The sequence below is a fragment of the Rhineura floridana genome, chromosome 15, assembly GCF_030035675.1.
Source record: "Rhineura floridana isolate rRhiFlo1 chromosome 15, rRhiFlo1.hap2, whole genome shotgun sequence".
Classification (NCBI taxonomy): domain Eukaryota; kingdom Metazoa; phylum Chordata; class Lepidosauria; order Squamata; family Rhineuridae; genus Rhineura; species Rhineura floridana.
Window position 1 is genome coordinate 24,323,454 of NC_084494.1, and position 13,765 is coordinate 24,337,218.

The 13,765-nt window shown below is 43.5% G+C and overlaps 1 protein-coding gene across 3 annotated transcripts in view; it reads left to right on the forward strand.

The window, feature by feature from the left end:
* Window positions 1-13,765, forward strand: part of LUZP1 (leucine zipper protein 1) — a 71,040-nt gene that overhangs the window by 24,574 nt on the left and 32,701 nt on the right. The window contains exon 1 of one of the 3 annotated variants that reach the window (XM_061597030.1): window positions 1,749-1,768. The exons of 1 other annotated variant lie outside the window; for it this stretch is intronic. The gene's annotated coding sequence lies outside the window, so the exon portion shown is untranslated. Of the gene's footprint in view, window positions 1-1,748; window positions 1,769-1,803; window positions 1,840-13,765 lie in introns of those variants that run through there. One more of the 3 variants, XM_061597031.1, reaches the window with a different exon arrangement.

A 13,765-nucleotide genomic window follows, 5' to 3' on the forward strand; every position in this document is an offset into this window, starting at 1 on the left:
CATATCATACCGCCGCGAGTTCCAGTGTTGGAAGGATGGCGGGATATATATCAATCAATCGATCAATCGATCAATCAATCAATCAATCAATCAATCATAACAACAACAACAACAACAACAATAATAATATACCAGAAAGCATCAGGGGAAAATAGTTATTTTGAAATGGACTTATTTTATCTTTAGGATGCATCTATGCCTTAGCTTTAAAACCAGTTTTGCTACCACGATTTCTTCCAAAAGACTTTGGTAATTATAGCCTTGAATGGGTTCTAAGACTTTTTAAAGAGCTTAACATTTCTAGAGTTCCATGGCTGAGAAACCTCGACAGTTTAGCCGGTTCAATATTAGCTGAACATGTGGTAGGTAGGCCCTAAATCAGTCTTTGTATCGAGTTTCATGAATATTTTATTATTACATATTTATAAATGGCATTTCCCCCCCCCCCCCGCTGTACGTCTGAGGACCTTGGGGTGGTTTTTATCCTCACAACAACCCTTTGAGGAATCTTAGGCTGCTAAAAGTGACTCACCAAAGGTAACCTAGTGTGAATTTTGTGAGGATTTCAACCCTGATCTCTTTGTTGTGAGACCAACTCTCTGGCTGAGGCATGAGGAACCTTCAACCCTCCAGATGTTATTGGACTCCAACTTCCATCAGCCCCAGCCAGTATGGCCAATGGTCAGGGGTGATGGGAGTTGGAGTCCAGCAACCTCTGGAGATTCACAGGGTCCCCAAACCTGCTTTAGAAGGCAACACTGTTCACCATTGGGAATTTTTTCATCTTCTGTTCACAGTGGGAACCATTTTTTTGTTTTAGTCATGTGGACCCTGATAGCTTTTAAAATACATTGCGGTATTTTTATTTCTCCCTCCAAGGGCAGATTAGGCTCAGTAAGGTTGAAGCTGGGTACACACCACACACTGAAAGCACATGACTTTCCCCCAAGAATCCTGGGAACTGTCGTTTGTTAAGGGTGCTGGAAATTGTAGCTCTGTGAGGGGTAGACTACACTTCCCAGATTCTTGGGAGGAAGCCATGTGCTTTAAACGTAAGGTGTGTATGCAGCCTTTGGGAGCATGGCTGGTCCAAGGTCACCCAGTGACCTTCACAGCTGAATGGAGATTTGAACCCAGGTCTCCTGAGTCCTCATCTGACGCAGACATAGCCACTACACCACACTGTAGATATATGTAATCTGGAGAAGGCAGACTTTCCTATAAATGCCAACCAAGGTCAAGCCAGAGTTCCTCTCAGGCTGGCTGTGCAAGTGCAGTTGTCTGCTTAGCATTGCCTTAACATATCATAGTGCACTGAATTCAGCAACACAGTTTGAGTATTGCAAGTAGTGGGTTTTGCTGCATTGCCGCAAGTTTGTTGCATCCTGCACCAGGTTTGCCCTGGTTTTTGTTGTTGTTGTTTCACTTTTATCCATCTGGGATATTTATTGCTTTTTAATTCACCCTGTCTTCCAAAAGCCAAGGATCGCCTGCGTGATTTGTGTGATTTGAGAGGGGTACAGAGGTGATTGCAGATGCTGGAAGTGCAAGCAAGTCACCTGATTCCATTGCAGTACTTTTCAGCTGCTAGCTCATGCCTTGCTGGCCCATCCCCTTTCTCAAGGAAGTGTGCAAAGCAACCTTGAAGCTGTGGCTGTGTGTGTGTGTGTGTGTGCGTGCGCGCGCGCGATGCAATTTCTTTGTGAACTTGTCGTTACATGTGGTAATCCTTAACAAAGCATACCAGAGGAAAAAGGAGAACAGAAAAGTGAGGAATCTTTCTCTTCCCTCATTGTAGTCCTGAATATTTTGGAGATAGCTTTTCCCCCCCTTTCCCTGGTAGGGAAAACATCATTCTGCTTTGGTTTGTGAGATTATTACTTTCGTTCAGGTTCAAGGTGGCGTTCCTAAATCCCTCGGTGTGGGCCAAGGAATTGCCTCCCTCCCCGTCCTCGACCTCACATGGCACTGAGCATGCAAGCATTTTGTATAAGTGTTAGCCTATTCTGGCAGCTCATGGAGTTGATAGCACAGAGAGAACCTGGCTGCTCTTATTCATGCCCTGATAACCTTCGGGCTAGACTACTGCGATGTGTTGTATGTGGGGCCACCTGTGATGAAATCCTGGAAACCTGTTAGTAGAAAATGAAGCAAAGTTAACAGGTACTAGGTCTTAAACAACTATACTGGCTAATTATTAGTCTGCTGTTGGGCACAATTTAAAATGCTGGTGCTCACCTATAAAGCCTTAAATGGCTTGGGACTCTGGGTATCTAAGGGAATGCCTTTTACTACACAATTCTGCCCAAATGCTGCATTTGTCCTTGAGGTTCTCCTCCAGATCTCACCACTGCCTAAAATTAGGTGAGTGGCAACTGGAGACAGGACCCTCTGAGTCGTGGCACCCCTTTCATGTAATGCCTTCTGTAGGGAAGCTCACCGTACCTGGTGCCACTGTGTAAGCCACCTTGGGTTTCTATCATGAAAAGAAAGGCGGGGTATAAATGTAATAATAAATAATGATGTCTTTCGAGCACTAGGCATATTGCCCAGGCATTCAGCACCCAGTGTATCCCGCTGACAGGTAGTCTTATCCGCCCCAGCTAAATTTTTAGATACTCTTTCTGTTTTGTATTTAGCTTTAACTGTGATTTATATGGTGCTTGTCACTTCCATTGTAGGCTGCCCTGATAGTTTTGCTTCTGGGTGGCCTAAACCTCTTTTGAATAAAATTAAGTGAAGCTTAAATTTATACATATTTGGGACACTGGATTCCACACACAGTGTTTAACACAGAAGAGGTATCATTGCATTTTCAAAAATGCTTTTTAATGGCAAGAAGGTCCACAGTTGTGTGACACCCATGGGGAACCCGTGTATGTGCCCTTGCTGCATACTTGGTACACACTTGGCTTTGTTAAGAGGGGGCTCTCCGTGAGTGTTAAAACCGGTCAGTATATTCAGAGCTGCAGCTTTGCTTGAAACTGCTGTGGTGTGATGGCTGTCACAAAGAAAGTGAATCACCTCTGAGGCTGCACTGTCATGTTAGAGAGATTTATGCTACTGCTAGGTGCTCTCTGGCAGAAGCATGGGGACATGCACCACTGCACATATTACGGCTGTTTTGTGGAGGCTCTTTAATGCAGACTCCTTGCAGATCCGGCATGCGGGACCTGCAGCCTTCTGGATATTGTTAGACTCCAGCTCCCATCACCCCCAGCCAGCCATTTCCCATCCCTGGTTTAGGGAATAAAGACCTAAGAAACAGAGCTGATGCCTTTGGGTTTCCCCTTTTTGTTAAACTATGTAGTCCCAACTTCTGGAGGGCCAGAGGTTCCCCATCTCTCATGCAGACCAGCTCTTAAAGGTTTAAGATAGGGCCTCATAAGGTCTGTTGTATTGTTCTGTGGTCCTATTCTTAACATTTTAAATTGTCTTAGTATCTTAAGTGTATGTTTCATGGTTTTAATGTCACAAATAGTTTAATTCTATTTTAATTGTATATTTTTGTATGTTTTTTTACCTATGTGTAGTTTTTATTTGTAAGCCGCCCTGAGTTCCAGTTTTGGAAAAAGGGCGGGGTAAAAATAAAGATTCGTTCATTCATTCATTATGATGGAACCTAGTGCTTGATAATACCACAAACATCTTCTTTGCTAAGAGTGCTGTACCCATAATACATAGGTTATTCTTGTGTGTTCCTTTCTATCTCAGTATTGAAACGATTCTAAGTTTGTGCACATCACCTGTTCCTGAGCCTTGGGCAGCATCCATCCGGCAAAGTACAGTAGGGCCCCTCTTTTCGGCGGCCCACTTTTCGGCGTTCCACTAATACGGTAGCTTTCAATTAGAGCCCCACTCATACGGCGCTTGTTCCTCTTTTATGGCGTTTTTCAGGTGTCAGGTGCCATTTTATTGATGGAGTTCTGCTTTTCGGTGGGTTTCGCTTTTAGGCGAGGGTCTGGAATGTAACCTGCCGTATGAGTGGGGCCCTACTGTAGTTCCATTAGTGCAAGGATTTCTGACTGCATAACAGAAATTCCTCCACCCTCCCCCCCAAAAAAAATCTGATCTGGGGCTTCACAATTCAAAGTGCTGGTTTTGACCTACAAAGCCCTATACGGCTCAGGTCCAGGCTATCTGACAGTATCTCCCTACATGAATCTGTCCGGGATTTGAGATCTTCAGGTGAGGCCCTTCTTGTGCTCCCCACACCTTCGCAAGTACATATGATGGGGACACAAGATAGGGCCTTTTCGGTGGCCGCCCCTAGGCTATGGAACTCCCTTCTGAGTGAGGTGCGATTAGCTCCCTCCTTGCCGTCTTTCCGGCGACAAGTAAAGACTGTTTTATTTCAACGGGCATTTGGGATAGAGAACGACCAGGATTAAGTGTCATAGGATTGGTGACTACATTATATGATCTTATTATTTTAAATTGTCCGCTGTTTTTAACGTATGTTTTATGGTTTTAATTTTTCTCATAGTTTAATTCTATTTTTAATTGTATACTTTTGTATGTTTTAATGGTGTTGTTTTTTAGTTGTAAGCTGTTCTGAGTTCTATTGGAAAAAGGGCGGGGTAGAAATAAAGTTGTTTATTATTATTATTATTATTATTATTATTATTATTATTATTATTATTATTATTACCAACCCTCTGGTGCAAATTTGGAGAGGGCATGGGGGGCTGAGGGGAGAATGGAAATCCTTGTGCTAATGGAAATACCACATTGGATACCTCCCCTTATTTTTTATAGGAATGTTGGCCAAGGATCTCCAACAGAATTCTCAACACCTTCATGGGTATCAAATCACATTATAAATACGGCCCATTACATATCCCCATGGAATCCCAAGAACTGTACTTCTCTGAGAAATTGGGGCATATTTGTGCTACATGCTTAAATTGGTTTTATTAATTTTAAAATGAACAGATATAAAGGAAGGAATGAGGGGGTCTGGGTGGGATGGAGTGTTGCCTTTCCGTTTTCAAACAGTGGTTAAATCCCTGTTAGTTGGCGATTGATTATTTGTGGGTATAAATATTTCTGAAAGGTAGCTTGTAATAAACTAGCAGTTTGTAGAGTGACATGGAAATAGCCCTCAACCCACTGGGGTAGATATCTCTTCCAGTGCTGTCAATCCAGCTGTTTGGCTGTTAGAAAAGCAGCATCTCTGTACCCATCTCTGGCAGTCAGATGTAAAGTCCCAGACTGCTGGAATATGACCCATTAATACATGTCCTTAAAATGTAAGGAGATCTCTGGGACCATGGTGATGATCATGGATACGTCTGTTTTAACTGTCTCCAAATAATCTTGGGAACTATAGTTTGACAGTGCTGAACGTTCTATGGTAGAGATCCTCAACTGACCTCCCTGAAGAACCACAGTTCCCCATGTTCTCTGGGGCTAGGTATACCCTTGGAAAGCTGGTCATGTCTAGCGTTATAGGTAATTTCAGTGGGTACGACAAACGAAACAACATATTTCCCTATCTGAGGAAACAGGGATTAATGTTGCTATAGATTGTGCTAAACTGATTAAAGGCTTATTAATGAATTCCATCATAGTGGTGAATATGTCTTCTGTGGTTTATTACTCATCTGAAGTGGACTCTTGTCCATTAGGATATGAGAAGTAATGCTGTCCAAAATATATTTTCCTGAAATTTTCAAACAGCCCATACAAATAATGCACATGTGGCAACCCTGTCTGCTGCCATCCCCATTTAGGATTACATTCAATGTCCTGATCTGGTTTTGGTTGTGCGGCTGCCCTGTCTGGTTTAGCCAGAGCCAGTTAGGGTGGTATCCCTTGTGCATGCATCCAGGAATAGAACAATGGCTTCCGCCTACCCCTATATTGGCATAATGCTAATTGCTTGAATTGTTGGTAATTAAGGGCTGATTCACACATATAAATGTACATTAGTTAATGCCTCATCACTTGACGACTCAACAGTCACAGATGTGAACCGCCTCCATCAGAAATCATTGTTTCTGAAGTGACATGAAGTGTTTAAGATGGCGTTTTCACATATCCAAGTCATCCCTTGAACTTGCAGTTGAGTGATAAATGCACATGTGCAAATGCTCTTGACAGTTAATGGAATTGCCAAGTTTTATTCGTGAATTTGTACATTTGAGAGAAATGTTTCATCTTTAATTGACCAAGAGTGGCATAAAAGGCCATCTACATACTGGAAGTGGCTGACTAGGATTAGGTAGTGTGTATGATGGAATTCAAGAAATGGTGGATTACGCTAGTACACTTGTTTAAGACTTTTGTAGTAAGGATCTACTAATCTGAATAGATGCTACTGTCAGGTGATATTTATTTTCTTACTTATCTGCTCCGTGGATGTTCCTCACTGTTGATTAGTTAGATTGGTCAGTATTTTGTTTCAGTATTATGTCTCTGGATTTTTATTGACAGTACGCATTTTCTTGTATTTGCATTCTGGTCTTGATTCTATGTTTTTTATTTTGTAAACTACTTAGAGATTTTTTTAAACAAAAATATTAGGCAGTCTGTAAGTTGATTGATTGATTGATTGATTGAATGGAATAATACATTGCTTTTCTGACAAAGAAATCGAGGCAGTTTACAATTTCAAATCATGTCTTTACAATCCAAGAGATGTGATATAAAAGGAAAAAGGAATTGAAAGAGGCAAAATAATCAAATGTAGATATCAAAAACATTTATGCTGTTATATAATGATGTGACATGATGACCTATGGAATGGCTGCTGACGGAACACAGTTCTGGGCAGGGAGGAGGCAAATGTTGCATGGATGCAGCCAGGCTGATGGAGAGGGTCTCAGTGTCTCAATTCTCAAATGGCCAAGCACAAAGGCAGTTCTGGGAAGGGAGGAACTACCTGCCAGTTGGTCTTAGCCAGGCTGATGGAGAGGGCCTTACTTCTCTCTCTCTCTCTCTCTCTCTCTCTCTCTCTCTCTCTCTCGATTTTGCCCTTGGTGCCAACCCCTGAATCCATGAAATAGACCAAAAAAGGGACTCAAAGTAAACAAACCATTGGAGGTTAACAATTTTATCTGGAGGAAAATAGGAGCCATCTGAATGGACATGAAATACAGCTTAAGCCAGCTCTTGATTCCACTGTAGACCAAAGAATTCTCCATTCAGGAAGGACAATTTGCTTTGCAGATGTATTTTGCCTCAAGGCAGAAACCACAGAGTGCGTGTCCCTGCTTACAACAAGATTCCTTCTTCTCTAATGAATCAGCAGGGGGCATTATCTAGTTGCAGATAGCCCACCTGAACTTGCTTTCTGCTACTAGTGATCACTTTTTATTTCTTTTTTGGGCCCCTGATGAATCATCTGAAGCTTAGGTCTGATGTTTGTTATAGAAAGACTGTATTTGCTAATAATCACACATCGGGGTCAAATATTCTTTCTCTTCCCCTCCCCCCTCCCAAATTATGCTTACCTTGTTGGAGGTAATGGCAGCAGCCTAGTTTTATTCCCCTCCCAGAGTTACAATTCCCAGAGTTCCCTGGGAAGAGCGATTGATTGTTAAACCACTTGGGGAACTGTTTAAAGTGGTATATATTTCTTTAAATGTATAGTTCAGATGAAATCTTGGACTAGACTGGATGGCCTATAAGGCCCTCTCCAAGGCTACAATCCCATTCTGTAGAGGATTGAGCTCAAGACAAACCAGTTCCACCAGTTTGCAGAAAGAAGCTGGCTGTGCACAGTGCAGATTGGTTGGGGACATCACAAATCCATCCCCTTACACAGCTCCCCAAAGCAGTTTTTCTATTTAGAAAAAAAAAGTTGGCCTTTCCTTTTTTAAACAAAATGAGGTGCCAAATGAACTTTTAATTGTATTAACAAATAAACAATGCCTAAACAATATTTTTTCAAAGGCAGACATTGTGGAGAGGGGCATAACTGGGGGGAAAAAAGCTGGCCTTGATTGCAAGCATTGGAGACTGGTGGCTCTGATATCAGTGGGGCAGTGAATCCGCTTCTGGTTTTACTCCAAGCTTTCTAGGAGCTATCCAAACTGCTTTCCGTGCCCCACTGACATTGGGGCTGCCAGTCGCCACTGATGGTGAATATGACTTTTGTTTGCAGTTTAACTGGGATTGCTTTTCGGGAGAACCCCTGCTCTCCCCAAAAACAAAACCCTAGACTAACCTCTGCTTTATAGATTTTAAATATTTCATGCCCCATGTGCCACTGCTTCCATTAACTAAAACATAATAATGTCTCCAGAAAACTTTAGAAATCATCAGAAAATATTGTTCTAAATATATCTCTCTGCAGCAGTTTCACTGACTCTATTTGATGACAGGTGATGATATGCTTCCAGCTCAACTGGAATTATTTATTATATTTTAAATTCATCCAAAGACCTCAGGGCAGTATACATGGCTGTTCCCTAGTTTATCACAACAACCCCGTGATGTAGATTCGGCCAAGAGATGGTGACTGCCCCAAGGTTATGAGTGAGATTTGTGGCTGAGAGGTTTCAGCTTGGACCTCTTCACTCCTAGTCCAACACTCCCACTCAGGAATGAGGAATCTGTGACTCTCCAGCTGTTGTTGTTGGAAGCCAGCTCCCATCAGCTCCAGCCAGCACAGCCAGTGGTGAGGGATGATGGACATCGTAGTCCAACATCATTTGGAGGGCCGCACTTTCCCCATCACTGCTCTAACCGCTATGCCAAGATGAGGGTGGAAGCACGTTCTTCTCTTACCTTGACGTCTCCCCTCTCGCCCCTGACAACCCCCAACAGCTCACTAAGGAGGTGACAAGAATGTATTTCTTCCGATGTTTTCTGACTCAGTGTCTACTTGCCCTGTGATGGTTACTGGATATGGGCCTTCAGCAAGGAGTGGGAATATGTAGCCCTTGAGATGCTTGATGGACTCCAACTCCTATCCTCCCTGACCATTGGCCATGCTGGCTGGGGCTGATGGGAGCTGGAGTCCAACAACACCTGAAGGATCACGTCTTCATCATTTCTGGCCTAGAGCAACAACAGAAATGACTTGCTAATGGTAAGACTGGAACAACAGGCCAGGCCCACGCATTTGCTCTCGACGGCTACCTTCCATTCCAATTAGTCAGAGTTTTATAAACCCAGATAAAGTAGGCCATGGATTTTTAAACTAGTAGGTGTCACAGGGTTATTAGAGGCACTCCACCTCTCAATCTCCACCTCACTTTTCGGGGTCACGTTCTTATCCTGCCCTTCCTCCCAGGAATTCAAGGCAGCGTATGTGGGTGATCTCGTTGTTTTTTCAACTCTCACAACAGCCCTCTGGACTGAGAGATAATGATGTTGTCGAGGGCAGGTAGTGAGCTTCATGGCTGAGTGTCTGCCGGTCAATCAGTCAGTCTTTAATGTTTTAACCATAGGTTGCAACAGAAGCCATGGCTGAGCGAGGATTTGCAGTGCTGGCCCAAGACATTTTAGGCTGTATTCAAGGATGGTTTATTTAAAGGTATTTCTAGTGTTTTGTCCCTTGTTTGCCACCCTGGGCTCCTTCTGGGATGAATGGCAGGAGAGAAATTATTATTATTATTATTATTATTATTATTAATAATAATAATAATAAATGTTTTAATCAGAATAGGCCCATTGAAATTAATGGCCTAAGTTAATCAGGTCGATTAACTTCAATGGGTCTACTTTGAATAGGGCGGATATAGTTCTTTCATGCCTGAGGTGAGCAAGATGGACTGGCAGTTGATCCTTAGTTCAACACTGGTACAGAACATATGGGAAAGCAGTAGACTAGCTTTGGGCAGAGCTTGCAAAAGTTACTTTTTTGAACTACAACTCCCATCAGCCCAATCCAGTGGCCATGCTGGCTGGGGCTGATGGGAGTTGTAGTTCAAAAAAAAGTAACTTTTCCAAGCTCTGGCTTTGGGGGCACAGGGCGGCCTGCGCAGCACACAGAGCTCTGTCCTCTAAAACATGAGAATATAAGAAGAGTCCTGCTGGATCAGGCCAGTGGCCCATCTAGCCCAACATCCTGTTCTCACAGTGGCCACCCAGATGCCTATGGGAAGCAAACAAGCAGGATCTGAGCACAAGAACATTCTCACCTCCTGCGGTTTCCAGCAACTGGTTTTCGGGAGCACACTGCCTCTGACTTTGCCACTGCTTGCTCACCACTCTGCTTAGTGCCAACTCAAACAAATGCAGTGGTGATGCTGCCACGCATCACATGAGCAAAGCAATGCATGTGCAGGTGCTGTGAGTGCTGGAGTGCGCAGCCTGGACTAGCTGTCTCTCTGCCTGTTCCCTTGGTCAAGGAACCTTTCTCAGTGGTGCTGTCTGTGATGTGTCACTGCAAGGCTACTAAGAGAGACCAGACCTGATTCTTCCATATGCAAGGGTTTGTCTCTTTACCCACCTGGTGGGTGGCTAGACAGCTCAGTGGAGGAGCATTCAGATATGGAGCTCCTTGCTCACAATCTGAAATGGTTTATTCCAGGAAAAGCTGCATCATTCAGTCCAGCTGCAGGCACAGCGTTGGCCTAACTAGAAGGGGGCAAAAGGGGGACCCCCTCTGCATGCAGCCAGGATGGGGGTGCAAAATGGAGATCAGAGAAACTGTAATACATGGACATTTTATTAGAATAACAGCTAACTATAGGAAGTCAGAACATCAATGGCTACTGGTCAGGATGGCTGTGCTCTGTCTCCACAGATGGAGGCAATATGCTTCCGAATACCAGTTGCTGGAAACCTCAGGAAGGCAGGCTGCTTTTGTACCTAGGTCCTGCTTGCGGGCTTCCCGTAGGCATCTGGTTCATCATTGTGAGAACAAGATGTTGAGCCATTGAGCTGATTCAGCAGGCTCTTCTTAAAGGGTTAGCTTCCTATATGTTAGCTGCAGTAAGAATACTTTTTGCCAGAACTTGGAGACTGGCTAATAGATCATCTATTAAAGAACAGATGGAGACACTTTGGGAATTTGTTCTTGTGGCTAAATTGACTCACAATCTTAGATTTATGCAACTAAAAGTACGACAGATTTGCAGCAAGATGGACATTTTTTTATCGAGTACAGCAGAAATAATTGTTTGTAACCAAATGTAATGTGTCAGTTTATAATGCAGGAAGAATCAACCTAGACAGCTTTGACTTTCTTATAAATCAGTAATTATCGTGTCTTCAACAGGGCAGCACTTTCTTCTTGTATTTAGTAGTATGGGTGCTTTAATATTTGCAGCTGATTATAAGTATTGATGAAACTGTGCTGCATCAAGGGCATTTATAAGTGAAATAATACATTAAAAATAACATTCAATTATGCAGTGCTTCCTTTTCAGTGGAATAATTAGGCCTGTTTTCAAGATGGCAGATTTTAAAAAACCACATGTTGGAGGCTTAGTGAGGGCACCGTGGCAGCTTCTCATGCTTTCTGTGCATGAAGCCTAACACAGTAAAGCATATCCAGCCACTGACCGCTGCTGGCAGGGGAGGAAAAAATGGGAGAGTGGACAGTGTAAGGTTTGTCTTTTTTGTGTGTGCATGACAGGTTCTTGGTAGGAGTCTTGAGTAGTGAGGACTTTAAATTTTAGCAGTAATATCCCTAAAAGCCCACAGCTATTCTTAATATGCACGAGTGACGGTACCAAGATAAGCAAGGGAGGTGCCATAGAAATGGGAGCATAGCAATTTAGAAAAAAAAGTGAGCAAAAGGGGACATCGTAGAGGTGTATAAAATTATGCATGGTGGATAGGGAGGTTTTTCTCTTATAATACTGGAACTTGGGACCATCCAGCAAAACTGAATATTGGCAGATAGACAAAGGAAGTATTTCTTCCACAGCACATAGTTAAATTATGGAATTGGCTTCCACAAGATGTAGCGATGGCTACCAAGTTGAATGGCTTTCAAAGAGGATTAGACAAATTCGCAAAGGCTAAAACTGTCAGTGGCTACTAGCCACTATGGCTGTGTTTTACCTGTCCTATGGGAGACAATATGCCCCTGTTACCAGCTGCTGGGAACTGCAAGTGAGAGCACTGTTGTACTCAGGTCTTGCTTGCAGGCTTCCCATAGGCAGTTGGTTGGCCACGGTGAGACCAAGATGCTGGGCTAGTGGGCCGTAGGCCTGGTCGAGCAGGCTTTTCTTCTTTTCCTATGTTCTTAATTACACCCCTGGCTAGAAGCCAACTTTTCAGGAACAAAACATCAGAGCTTTGTTTCAGGGTTGTTGTCTTGGTCTGGGCATGAAATTTCATATATGTTTGGTGCATTCACACAGACAACCCAGAAGTAAACAGTGACAAACGCAAAGCCAGTTGTGCCAGTGGGAATGCTTTTACACATTATTTGTTTCTCCCCGTATGGCGCCATGTGGGACTGTGTCCCTGCAACCGTCCAGCCTCGAGTGACATGCAGAAAGGAGTTTTGCGTCTTCTAAAGCTGCCTTGCAAAGGCCTGGCCTTGTTTTTGTAATAGGAATCTGAATGCCACAAGGAAGTCCATGAACAATGACCAGAGCATGTGAGGCTGGGAGCCAAGTGACCAAGTTCCAGAGCATATGCATAGCAAGTGTCAAGGATTCAGCAGTTTCCTCGCCCTTGCCGTAGCTCATAATTTTAGGTCCACCGCCTAATAAAAAGGCAGTTCCAGTGAAATCGCACAACGGCATTTGCCTAGTGAGATGCCTCACTGTGAGTCAGTGTCTGGCTTAAATGGGTGGAGCATCTGTCATTTCTGATGAACTCGAGGACAGGGTTTCCTGACATGCAGATCATAACTTGCCTTGCCTGTCCCCTCTGCCTGTCCTTAGCTCCCAGTTAGCAAGCCACTGAGAGGAACAAGCCAAGCTGTTCAAGTTGGGCTAAGAGAAAAGAGAGGCCTGTACTCAGGTTGCATATGCATGTGGAGCCCCTAAGACTGCAATAGGAAACCAGTAGCCCTCTAGAGGTTGTTGGACTCCAACTCCCATCAGCCCCAGCCAGCATAGCCAGTGGTCAGGGGATGATGGGAGTTTTAGTCCAGCAACATCCAGAGTCCCACTGGTTCCCCACGCCTGCCTTACAGTCTTTCCCATCGCTTTCCTAAGATAATATCAACACCTCCAGCAGGCTCTTGGTCAAAGGGGGTTGCTTCAAAGCATATGTGGGAAGCTGTGGCTCTCCAAATGTTGCAGGATTACAGCTCTCATCATTCCTGACCATTGCCCATGCTGGCCGGAGCTGATAGGAGGTGGAATGGATGGGTGGGCAGGTGGGTGGAGAAACAACAAAGGCTTCCCACACCTGACTTAAAGCAAGCATCAGTTAAGCTTGATTCAAAGTAAAGCCAAAGTGAGACTTTTGCAGTATGGCAAACAAGAGAGCTGGCATTTGCAGATAAGGCACTGAGATTTTGGAACAGCTGGTTTTGAGAGGTTCATCAAGGGCCAAGATTTCTACCCACCCTTTCTGTAGCAAAACACACCTAAAGCAGCTCACATGAATATCAAAAGAAAAATACAACAATAAAATATAAATAGCAGCAATTAAAATAGGCATCAAAGAGGCCAGATTAGTAAAATGCCTGCTGGAATAAAAAGCTTATTTGCTGCTTGTTGAAAGGTGCTGGTTTTATACCTGCTCATGGTTTACTACTTTTTGCATATTTCGAATGCTGCTACCCATTTTTTTAATCTTTGTGCTGACTTGTTAGTTGTTGTTTCCTCCAGTTTATTTTTGTGTGTGTGTGATCTGCACTGAGTGCCTTTTGTTACAGAAAGGTTGGCTAGACATTCTT